The sequence below is a fragment of the Rhineura floridana genome, chromosome 12 (genome assembly GCF_030035675.1).
Source record: "Rhineura floridana isolate rRhiFlo1 chromosome 12, rRhiFlo1.hap2, whole genome shotgun sequence".
Taxonomy (NCBI): domain Eukaryota; kingdom Metazoa; phylum Chordata; class Lepidosauria; order Squamata; family Rhineuridae; genus Rhineura; species Rhineura floridana.
This window is the reverse complement of record NC_084491.1, coordinates 37,053,029-37,065,101: the sequence shown is the minus strand read 5'-3', so window position 1 is coordinate 37,065,101 and position 12,073 is coordinate 37,053,029. Positions and strand designations below refer to the sequence as shown.

Here is a 12,073-nt window from a genome sequence, read left to right as displayed (position 1 = left end):
TAGACCAGCATCCTGTTCACACAGTGGCCAACCATATGCCTGCGGGAAGCCCACAAGCAGGACCTGAGTGCAAAAGCACTGTCTCCACCTGTGGTTTCCAGCAACTGGTATTCAGAAACATGCTACCTCTGACTATGGAGGCAGAGCATAGCCATCATGGTTGGTAGCCACTGATAGCCTTATCCTCCATGAATTTGTCTAACCTTCTGTTAAAACCATCCACATTGGTGGTCATCATTGCCTCTTCTGGGAGCAAATTCCATAGTTTAACTATGTGCTGTATGAAGAAGCATTTTCTCTTGTCTGTCCTGAAACTTCCAACAATGAGCTTCATTGGATGCCCACAAGTTCTAGTGTTATGAGGGAAAAAAACCTTTCTCTATCCACTTTCTCCATGCCATGCATAATTTTATACACTTCTATCACGTCACCTCTCACTCACGTTTTCTCTAATCTAAAAGCCCCAAATGCTGCAACCTTTCCTCACAGGGGAGTTGCTCTAACCCGCTGATCATTTTGGTTGCCCCTTTCTCAACCTTTCCGCATGTGTGACTGATCCAGGCTGCCTAAATATCACGTGTGATCTCCTACCCAATAGGTGATATAAGGGACAGTCCTTTTCTCTCATCCCTTTGGACTTTTTACTAAGGGGAAGATTACCCCCTGTCACACACTCTTGTCTGACTCTCCTGGGATCAATGTAGAGCAAGTGGAACCTAACCACTACTGTACTATCTACAAGACTCTACTGCCCCCAGAGTTCTAGAGTGTCGCTGAGCCATTGCTTTAATAGGAACAGTTCAAGAGGTTAGAAGAGAAGGTGGAGAGTTACTGTTGAAGAAAGTCCTACCTGTTGGACAGGGCTGGCATTCTGGAATCCCTTCGGTACAGAAAAAGCCAGGAAAACAGGCTACACAAAATGTGCGACTGGGATTAGGCTCATGGCCACCTAGGCAATGCTGAAGGCAGAAAGAAGACCAGGTGTGTGGGTTGTATCCAATGTAGCTCTATGTTACATTACTGCTCCAACACAACATTCACTACATTCTCTGTATTCACAATTAATAGTCAATTTAAAAAAAAAATGGTAGCAGAGTTCATTATTTCAGTGGCCAAATCTGGGTCTTGCTGCTATGAAAATTCAGGTTTCGTTGTTCAAATTCTTTTTTTTTTTTTCAATAATTTTTATTCAGATTTTCATAAAACATACAAGACAAAATCATAAAACATTCAAAGACAAAAAACAAAATCAAAAATAGTTAAACAAAAAGAAAAAAAAGAAAAGAAGAAAAAAAAAATAAAAAAAAATAAAAAATAAAGAGTAAAATATTGACTTCCCATTTGTCAAAGATCAAATCAGTTATAAGTCTATAATATATAGCAATCCTGTCTCTTAAGTCATATTATAAAATCACTTTCCTCCAGTAGTTATCTTACTTAATCATCAAATCTCATAAACATTACTTTATTCTTTCCACAAAAAGTCAAAGAGAGGTTTCAATTCTTTAAGAAATATATCTATCAATTTTTTTTTCCAGATAAGCATATCGATTAATCCATCTCATTACTAATTATGATAATCTTATTGTCATAACCATAGTCAAAATAAACATTTCAATTAATCCATCACATCAAAATCTGTTAGGTTCAGTAATTTCAGTAGCCATTGTTCTATTATCTCTATTAGTTCCATTTTCCATCTTCCATCTTCAGTAGTCTTGTTAAGTCCAGTAATTTCAATATCCAATCTTCCATTATCAGTATTCCATAATAATCTTGCTGTCAAAGCCATAGTCATATAATAAGAGTCTGATGGGAATTACCTCTATCCCAAATATTTTCTTGCCATCCATTCTGAATAAGTTGCTGAAATACTGCTGTAAAATCATATCTCTGTTCTTTTTTTCAAAATACACTGGGTCATCTCTTAAAAGTTTTTCCATTGTCACATGGCTGCAGTTAATTCCATAGATTTTCTCTATATTGGGCTCCATCACATCATTCCAGTCCAGAAGATAATCCATGTCATTGATAACTTTATCTCTAGAATCTTCATTAATTTCTTCAGAGATAACATTGAGTTCCAAACAATAGATTTTATTTCTAAAGTCCATAGACTCCAAATCTTGTTCCTGTTCCACGTTTGTTCCAATCTCCGGGATCTCCTCTCTCACAGGGACCCCTATTCCAGTCTCCAGGGTCTCCTCTCTCACAGGGACCCCTATTCCAATCTCCGGGGTCTCCTCTCTCACAGGGACCCCTTCCAGGGTCACCTCTCTCACAGGGACCCTTATATCTTTAATCTCCTGCTTCATTTTACTCAATTCAATTTTCGTTATCTCAATCTCATTCATTATTCTCTGAAACATAGTTATTTCCAGATTCTCAGCCACTTTCTTAATTGCCATTTTAAAAGAAAAATATAGGAAAACCACTTCTTATTTCAGCAACAATTGGGTTAATACTCCAAACTTGGTGACATCACAGTATAAACAGAGCAGACAGCCTTATCTCTCCAATAGTTAAGTAAACAAAATGCAGTTCCCAGGATCGAAGCAATTAATGGCAATCGTCAAGAAACAGATTCGTCAAAATAAAATAGACCAAAAAGAGAGTAGTCTCAAAACAGTATAATATTTTTCAAAATAAAAATCTGGAATAGAAATCCCTCTTCTGTGTGTATCTTTAGAATGCAAATCCAGGACAGCTTTTTGCAACAAAAACAGAGATAAGCTATTAATTAGTGCGTAGCAGAGAGAAGTTACGGCTCCCCAGTGAGATGTCAAAAACCGATCAATCTGGCAAATCTCTTTTAAACAGCAACAATTTAAGTCAAGTAAAAGAAAAATATAGAAAGAAGGGTGCTTGCCTGTTAGTGCGTTCTCTCTTAGAAGATAAGGTGAACGTTCGCTTTATCAGATAGAGCTTGCTGTTGAAAATCCGTCCCACCTTCGTCGGCTGGACCTCGTCCCATAAATTAATGAGATCTGGTCGTCCCAACAAAAATAGGCTTTGAGGTTAATCTCTTCGTTTCTCCCTACCCGGGAGAAGTTTAATCAGTCAAAAAAAAAAGAAAAAACTGACTGATATATCTGAATAAGCTTCTTTTGAGGCAGGAGCCCGTCTCAAAAGCAGGCACAGGCTAAGTCACCCTTCCCGGAAGTCCTGGTTTCGTTGTTCAAATTCTGATGTGGCGCCACATTTTTCCACCCTCAAAAAATTAGAGATTGAACTCCAAAGTTGTCTATTTTACCTCAGAAATTTAGCTGGAGGCATGCAAGAGAACTGTTAATTTTGGTTTCTCTCAGTTTCTCATTTTGTCCAATCCTGAATTTGGTTCACTCCACTTCCACATCAATTTAAAAACTTTTTTTAAAATCCCCTTGAAAATTCATATATATTCATTGTGTACATGTTTCCTGATATACACATTTTGCATGGAATGTTCTCTAAGATAGTACATTTTTGTACATTATTTTCTCTAATATATACCTTTTTGTGCACACTTTTCTCTGATATATGCTTCTTTTGGTACATAGTTTTGGCTGGAAAAATCTTCAGGTATTAGATGTTGTACCATACCTGTCTTTCCTGTCCATTGGGGCAGACATATCCTTTGGGGCATTCCCAGCACTCCATCTCTCCAGGAGGTGAATATTGACCAGGGATGCACTTTCTCTGTAAACCCATCTGTGGATCACACTGGTAGCCATCTGAACATATCTGGCACCCAGCTCTGCTGTCCAAGCTGATGTAACCATCTGGGCAGGCCTGTCAAGGAAGTTGTGCGCTATTAGGAGCTGAGTTTATTAAATGTGATGGCATCCCCAAAGAGGAACATAAATGGTGTGTTTTTAATTTCCCATTAATTGGAAGATTCATTGGGATACTGGAACTAAGAGCTTTATCCCCCTAATTAATAACATTTTTCTAGCAGTCAAATGTTTCGGTATCTGTGATACATTTCGTGAGCAGACATTTGCCTTTTATAACATCAACATTTTCTTCCAATTCTTGGCTTCTTTTTGTTTCATTTGCCAGATTTCTTGGCAGACTCTTTGGACCTGACTCCTAAGTTTGATGGGCCCAGGTGGCGTCCATGGCAAAGAGTGCCTTCCACCAGTTTCAGCTTCTGCATTAACTATGCCCTTTCCTGGACAAGGATAGCATAGTCACTATGACTCATGTACAGATAACCCCACATTTAGACTTGTGTAGTACACTCTCTGTGGGGCTCCCCTTGTGGCTGCCTCCTTTGATGATGAAGTCCAACAGCATCTGGAGGGCCACAGGTTCCCAACCTTTGTTTTAGGTGAATAGGCAGATTTTACTCCAAGATCTACCTCCCTAATCCATGCTAAACTGCATGAGATTTGTCCCTTGCTCTACTCTTGGGCCCACCTTGGGTGCCATCCCTCCCCTGATTGCAACTTTTTATTATCATTATTATTTCAAGAATTGCCTGCCCTAAACAATGGTCCCTGAAGGTGAGGTCTCTTGCCCTATCATTTGAACAAATAAGAAGGATCATTGCAATTGAACAGCCGCTTAGCACAGGCAGAAACCCCAGTTTAACCCCTGGCTCTCTTCATAGTACCTGGCAAGATACAATATTTTCCTGTGCTGTAAGTTGATTGTATGTTCCTAGTGGGCACAAACGTGGAGCCATCCGACCTCCTGGGCAGCTGCAATTCAGAGCAACAAAGGTTTGGTTTGGATACAACTCAGGATTTAAGACGGCATCGTTCTCCATTTCACCCTGAATTTGTTGCATGAAGCACTGTTTCCGTTCTACTGTATCGTCCACCAAAACCTACATTATTCGTCTCACTGTCTTCTGTGGCAAAATTACATAACTTACATAATTAATAACATAAATGACATAAACTATGTTGGCATTACATTATTCTACTCCATTAATTTCAATGCAAAGGAAACACAATGCAAATGGGCGAGGGGAACGTGACCAATTACTTATTGTTTGTGGGCTTAAAGCAACAGTGAATATTAGTCATATTCTCTGGATGGATTTCCATTCTGGACATGGAATAAATCAATAAACACTGGCAATTTCTGCTCCCATTTCTCTTTTCATTGAAATTTTCTGGCATCCCTAGGTACAAGTGAATTTGATTTTGTTGCAAGTTTTCCACAGTCAGAGCCAAGCCCTACCTAGGCCTGACAGCTCAACTCTCACACTCTCTCCCTATAGTGGGGACTCAGTCTGAAGATCTCTATCTAATTCACCCTCAGCGAAGTAGCTTTTAAGGCTCGCTAGGCTATATTCCACTTCCATGGCAGGGCATCATGCATTTTAACTAAAAGAAACTGGGGGACATATAGACATGGACTAAGATGCTCTTCCAATATTTGGCAGTTATCTAGAGCTGGATGATTTTCCTAAAATACTTGCATATTTGCTGGAAATGTTGTTATCTGGCAAACAACGTTTATTAGCTGATATGCAACAGCATTCCATTGTATTATTATTATTATTATTATTATTATTATTTCTACTAGGTTTTTTTCTTGCCCTTCCTCCCAAAGGAGCCCCTGGAGGCAAACAACAAAACATTAAACACAATCAGATACCTTTGTAGCTAAATAATGTCAAGATTGCCAGTAACAATGTATTTCAGCCATCAAATGCCTGGGTAAACAAGAATGTTTCAGGATTTCACCTAAATATTCATAATGAGGGGCCAGAAACACTTCACTAGGGAGGACATTCCCTAAGTGGGGGACCACTACTGAGAAGGCCCTGTTGTGGGTCAGTACCAGCCAGGCACTAACAACGAGACCTCACCTGCTTACACTAAGACCCAAGAAGGCTATTTAATTTATAAAACTATTTAAATACTGCCCTCTCACAAAACATCAGGGTGGTGTACAACAGCATAATTTTTTTTAAAAAAAATACAAAACAGTCATTAAAATGACTGGCTGCTTAAAAAGATTTTAAACAGCTGCATAATCCGGTGGGCACAAACAAGTCTTCAAGAGATGCCTAAAATTCAAAAGTGAAGATGCCACAGCATGGGAACAGTGACAACAAATGCCCGACTTCTAGTTTAGGCCAGTCACCTCTCTGTAACATGGGGGGACAACTAACAGCACTCCTCTGGATGATCCCCAGATCATCCGGTTCATATTGGGGGAAGAGAACTCACAACAGCAGATAATTAATAACATGCACTACATGAAAAGGCAGATTCCACAACCACAGGAAAAAAGGTTGTGGTGTTTAGACATATCAGCCTTATGATAAAGAGTCCCAAGACTTTTTGGAAGGTAAAAGCTCTCGCTCTCTCTATGACAACTGAAGTGACAAGGTCAGACAAGATTACTGTAATCCCATGATCAGAAAAAAATCTTTCTGAGGTTCTCCTTTCTAATCATTTCATCCCGTTCCAAATCCATCCTCCAACCAATTCTTAAATATCATCCCTTGTTATCACGGTTCTCCTCCCTTTTCTTCCTCCCTTCATGTCTTCCATGATGCTGAAATGTAGTTTGTAAGCACCTTCTTTGCTTACAGGACTCTGTCAAATTCTATCTTCCGGTTCCTACAGACCTCATCTGTGCAGAGAAACAAACAGCATCTCCTTTCGGATACCTTTGTGTATTGATATTCTAATTGTGCAAAAAAATAAATATCACTGGCAAAAGGTGCTTCCTTACAAGAATCCAACAGGGCACTCGAGGCAGTTGCCAGCAGTGTAGTAGTGTCCCTCTGAGCAGTTGATGAGGCACTGGCTCTTGCAGACTATGTCTTCATCGCTCGTGGAGAGAGACAGGGTTCCTGCAAGAAAGAAGAAAATGGTGCCTAGAGACAGGGATGGAAAGATCTGTCAGTTTTGGTCCTCTCAGTTTCTCATTTTTCCAACGTTAAATTCAATTCTCTACATTTCTGAAGCAATCTGCAAATTCTTTTTTAAAAATCCTCATGAAAATTCTCCACCATGTTAGTGCGAATATCTCCAAATAAACACATTTTTGTAAGCAGTTGCGACAAAGGTACACATTTTTGAAAGCCATTTCCCATCACTTCATGCCTTTTTGCATGTTATTTTCACTCATTTTTATGCACACTTTCCCCTAATATATGCATTTTTGTAAATGTTGTTTAGTTGGCAAACTGCATCCCAAAATTCTAATGAATGCAAATGGCTGTGTTTCGGTTCTCATATTGTTTCGGAAATTATGAACTTGATAAATTCTGCTTGAAATGCGAACTGAATTGAAATTCTCACCCATCCCTACTTAGAGATGGCATGGGAAGCAGAGCCAGGACAGTAGATGCATCCTTTCAACAGCACTGCTATGATAGCACCTGGGGGCACCACCTTGCTGAAGCTAAGCAGGACTGGGTTTGTTCAGTGCCTGGATGGAGAGCACCTGGGAACCACAGGTATGCAGCCTTGGGTTCCATGATGGAAGAAAAGCAGAACGTAAATGGAAGCAAATAAATGAATTAAATAATCCCAAGTCGCTTTTCTTTTGATCTGGAATGTACTGCTTCAGAAGAAAGCTGCTGGGACGCCATGCCTGGAAGCTAGGTCTTTGACCTGGACTGTCGGTCACTAGCCTACAGCCATACTACCCTGCACATGCCCAATCTCATCTTATCTCGGAAGCTAAACAGGGTAAGACCTGGTTAGTACTTGGATGGAAGACTGACTGGGAATTCCGGGTGCTGTAGGCTTAGAGGAAGGCAATGGTAAATCACCTCTGAATACCCCTTACCATGAAAACCCTATGAATATATCCAAAAAAGATTCTAGGGTCACCATAGGTCTTAATTGACTTGAAGGCATATAACAACATCTGTCACTAATCCTAACATTTCTTGATTAGCGGCATGGCTGCTTGAAAGGCATTCTGCTCATGTTAAGAGGCCATTTATTACATCTCAGGGCACAGCTCCGCTAACGTAGGGAGATCCTGAAGCTGGGCCACCCAGCAAGTGCCTGCACAGAAAAAGAGCAGAAGCTTATTTGAGAGTCCAGGAATATGGCTCCCTCTATTAAAAAAACTCATGCCTACTCTCAAGAGATGTCAATTCTCCATCCGTCATCTCTCCCTTTCAGCAAAATGAAGATGATAATACTGCAAGCTCCTTTGTAACAAAAATTTTTTTGGAAAGGGTGAAATTCACTGAGGAATGCTCCTAATTTAAGAATGGGCTGCCTGAATCCAAGGTCTAGACTTCAGTATTTGCACTTGACACTAAAATGGTCCTTTTCTGTGTCCTGACATCATTTCCAGAGCTTGGGCAACGAAAGCCCATTAGTTCCAATCTAATGAAGGCCTTCCTTATGATCCCTTTGTAACTGTGCCTCACAGTTGGAGAATTTTACTCTAGCCACATGTATTCATTATGTACTTACTGGGCAAGCTACCCGACAAACTGTAGGGCTGTTTGATGTCAGCAACATGGCCAGATTTTTTTTTTTTTTTTAGAATTTGGGGTCCCCCCCCAAAAAAAACCCATGCAGATAAAGAGAGCAGAGCTAAAGGGACAGGACTGGAGCATTGACTTCGGATTAACAGTAACTTCTAAAATGCCAAAAAAATACTAAGTGTACAGAGATTGAAACAAAGATATAATTGGAACACATAGAACATAGGAAGCTGCCTTATACCGAGTCACATCATTGGTACTTCGGTATCATCTATATGTGGGGTGGGAACCTTTTTGGCTGCACAGGCCTGATCCTTATCAGGATCTTCCTCAAGGAGCAAATGTGACATGTGGGTGGAACTGCCCACCTGTTAATCACCTGGTGACATTACAGGATTGCAGGCAGGTGAGGGTGCCCACCTTTCAAATCTCTTGCACTTCCCTTAAGTCTCTGTGATCAAGGACTTAAAGAGGTAGGGGGGAGACATGGAAAAATGGTACCCCTTGGGGGGAGGATTCCCCAGAGCCTAGCAGTTCCCCACCCCTGGTCCACATTAAACAGGAACTGCTCTCCAGGGCTTCAGACACTTGTTACAAAGACTGGTCCCCATGCATTCCACTCTTCTTTCTAGAATCTTAGCATATCAATGTCTCCACACAACAGCCCTGTCAGGTAAGCTAGGCTCAGTTGCCTCTAGACCAAATGGCTGGAGAGCTGTGACTGAATCTGCCACTCTTTCTTCCCACTTAAAAAAAAAAAAGAGTGGGAAGAAACAGTGGCAGATTCAGTCACAGCTCTCCAGCCACTTTTTTTTTTTAAAAAAAGTCTTGTAGTACCTTAAAGACCAACACATTTGTTAGGGCATAAACTTTGGAGGGGGGCTTAAGGCAGAATATCTGAGACATTTCAAAGGAAGCTAAAATAGCTTTGTTAGGGTTACCACAATAAAAAGATTGCCTCCTCTTTGGGATATCCAAATGAAAAGAAAAAGGAAAGCAAACGTAGGCATGCAAGGAAGGGGGGGGCACAAAAGCACCTCAAGATTTAAACCAACCAAACGAGAAAATATATATGTACAAAACAAATTTGTCAAAAGGTGGACAATTTTTATTTTATTCTGGAATGAGATATGTAGTGATGCCATAAGACCATATTCATTATTCTCCTTAGTTTACAATACAAGCTGTCTTTTTCACTTTATGATTTTTGTTTAATGGTTATGCATTATTCTTCTTTTCTGTATTATTTTTTAAATCTATTTTTTTTTAGAAAAAGGCCACCCAAAATGCCACCAAACCTTGTAGGAGGGTGGTATTAAATGCTATTCCTACTCAGGGTAGGACTATTGTAGTTAATAGACTTGGCTAGCTCAGAGTCATTCATTTCAATGGGGCTACTCTGAGTAGGACTTAACTGAATACAATCCAAAATTTCTAGACTCATGATGTTGCCCAGCTCTAAGGAACGAAGGAGAGAAAGCTCACTCAGAAGTTCTTAAAAAGAACAAGTAACTGTAAAAGAAGTGAAGTGGCACTGAGAAGGGTTACAGAATAAAAAATGTAAAAAAGATGTGAACGCACCTCTTGAGAAGGAAGCAAGAGCAGAAATGCAAAGAAAGCAGCTCCAAAATTCAGCCATCAGACCAAAGGAAGGCCAGCTCTGCCTGGCACAGAAGAAACCCAAAACGCAGGCAAAAAACACTGCCAAGTTGCCTCGCTGCCCCAGCAATCGACTGTTTCCTTTGCTGAAGCCAAGAGTGTAACCAAATCTCTCCCAGGTACACACTTTCCAAACGAGCCTGATGTGAAATGAACACCGAGCTGTGGAAAAAGATGACAGCCCCTGAGAGGTCACAGAAAACCTTATAAGGGCAACCCTGACATTTAGAAAGACAGAGTAGAGACACTGGCAAAATGCAGGGCCTTCCAAAAGTAAGCCCCAAATTGTGAAAGCACTGTTTTTTTGTTTGTTTTTAAGTTCCCAACATGATCAGTTGCTAAATTAGAATGAGCCATGGAAGTCAGGTCTATCGAAGACTATTGCCCATGATTTGTACAGATAAACCTCCATGTTCAGAAACAGTAAACTAAAAAAGGGTGGAGAAAGACATCATGTTCTTCACGAGAGACCCCTCTGGCACATCCACCTGGCTGCTGCTGGAGACAGAGTGTTATGCGGGATGATCAGAGGCGAGGGAGGACAGTACTCCTAGATATTTAATTTGGCATCTAGAACACAAGCTTTGGGCTGATGCAGGTGGTGACTGGTGCCCGTTAGAACTGGTAGGGTGGAAAGCAAGGAGATGAACAGTAAGTGTATTCAGAGCCACTGACAGGCAGAGCCACACTCTGACTTATGGTAGGAAGGCAAACACAGGTGGCTGAGAGCAGACTGAGACCAGAGCAGCACATTCAGACCAGCTTCCACTGCAGGGGTATACACCTCTCCTGATATGAACTTACCTAGATCTTCTTCTCAGGCCCTTCTCCAGGTACCCCTGATGAATGGGGAGAGGGCTGTGATGTTCCTATATTAGTGTAAATAGGGTAAGTGCTGGTTGTATAGGAGATACATGGTAAGTAGAATGAAAGAGGAAGGGGGAGTGAATGGGCAGTAGAATGCTGGATGATTGGCTGAATGTTTAAAATGGCTGACAGTATAAAAGGAAGAATGTCAGGTAAATCTGGGTGGATGTGGGGTGGATGTGGTGTGGATGTGAGGTGGACGTTGGTGGACTTGAGAGGGTTCTTTTGGTGGGTTTAGAGAGTTGTTTGTCAGGAGAGCGTGGAGAAGGAGGGGGGTGGAGTTCGGATTAGTATTAGATAAAGAAGGCATTGAATCCAGCAAGCTCGAAACCCCAAAAGAGGCAGACTCCTCCACAGAATCGTTGTGGGTGGTGATACCATGCCCCAGGAGGGACTTAATACTGGGAACGATCTATCGTCCCCCTGATCAAAATGCTCAGGGAGACCTTGAGATGAGATATGAAATTGAGGAAGCATCCAAACTAGGAAATGTGGTAGTAATGGGTGACTTCAACTACCCGGACATAGACTGGCTGCATATGTGTTCCAGTCATGACAAAGAAGCAAAGTTTCTAGATATTCTAAATGACTATTCCCTAGACCAGTTGGTCATGGAACCAACCAGAGGGATGGCAACCCTGGACTTAATCCTCAGTGGGGACCGGGACCTGGTGCGAGATGTAAGTGTTGTTGAACCGATTGGGAGCAGTGACCACAGTGCTATTAAATTAAACATACATGTAACTGGCCAATTGCCAAGAAAATCCAACACGGTCACATTTGACTTCAAAAGAGGAAACTTCACAAAAATGAGGGGATTGGTAAAAAGAAAGCTGAAAAACAAAGTCCAGAGGGTCACATCACTCGAAAATGCTTGGAAGTTGTTTAAAAACACTATATTAGAAGCTCAACTGGAGTGCATACCGCAGATCAGAAAAGGTACCGCCAGGGCCAAGAAGATGCCAGCATGGTTAACGAGCAAAGTCAAGGAAGCTCTTAGAGGCAAAAAGTCTTCCTTCAGAAAATGGAAGTCTTGTCCAAATGAAGAAAATAAAAAAGAACACAAACTCTGGCAAAAGAAATGCAAGAAGACAATAAGGGATGCTAAAAAAGAATTTGAGGAGCACATTGCTAAGAACATAA

At 41.0% G+C, this 12,073-nt stretch overlaps 1 protein-coding gene and 1 pseudogene across 1 annotated transcript in view; one reads left to right on the top strand and one right to left on the bottom strand.

Annotated features, from left to right (window-relative positions):
• LOC133368774 (neurogenic locus notch homolog protein 4-like) overlaps window positions 1–12,073 on the bottom strand; it is a 188,892-nt gene that overhangs the window by 112,070 nt on the left and 64,749 nt on the right. The window lies entirely within an intron of this gene.
• Window positions 7,587–7,705, top strand: LOC133368900 (5S ribosomal RNA; annotated as a pseudogene).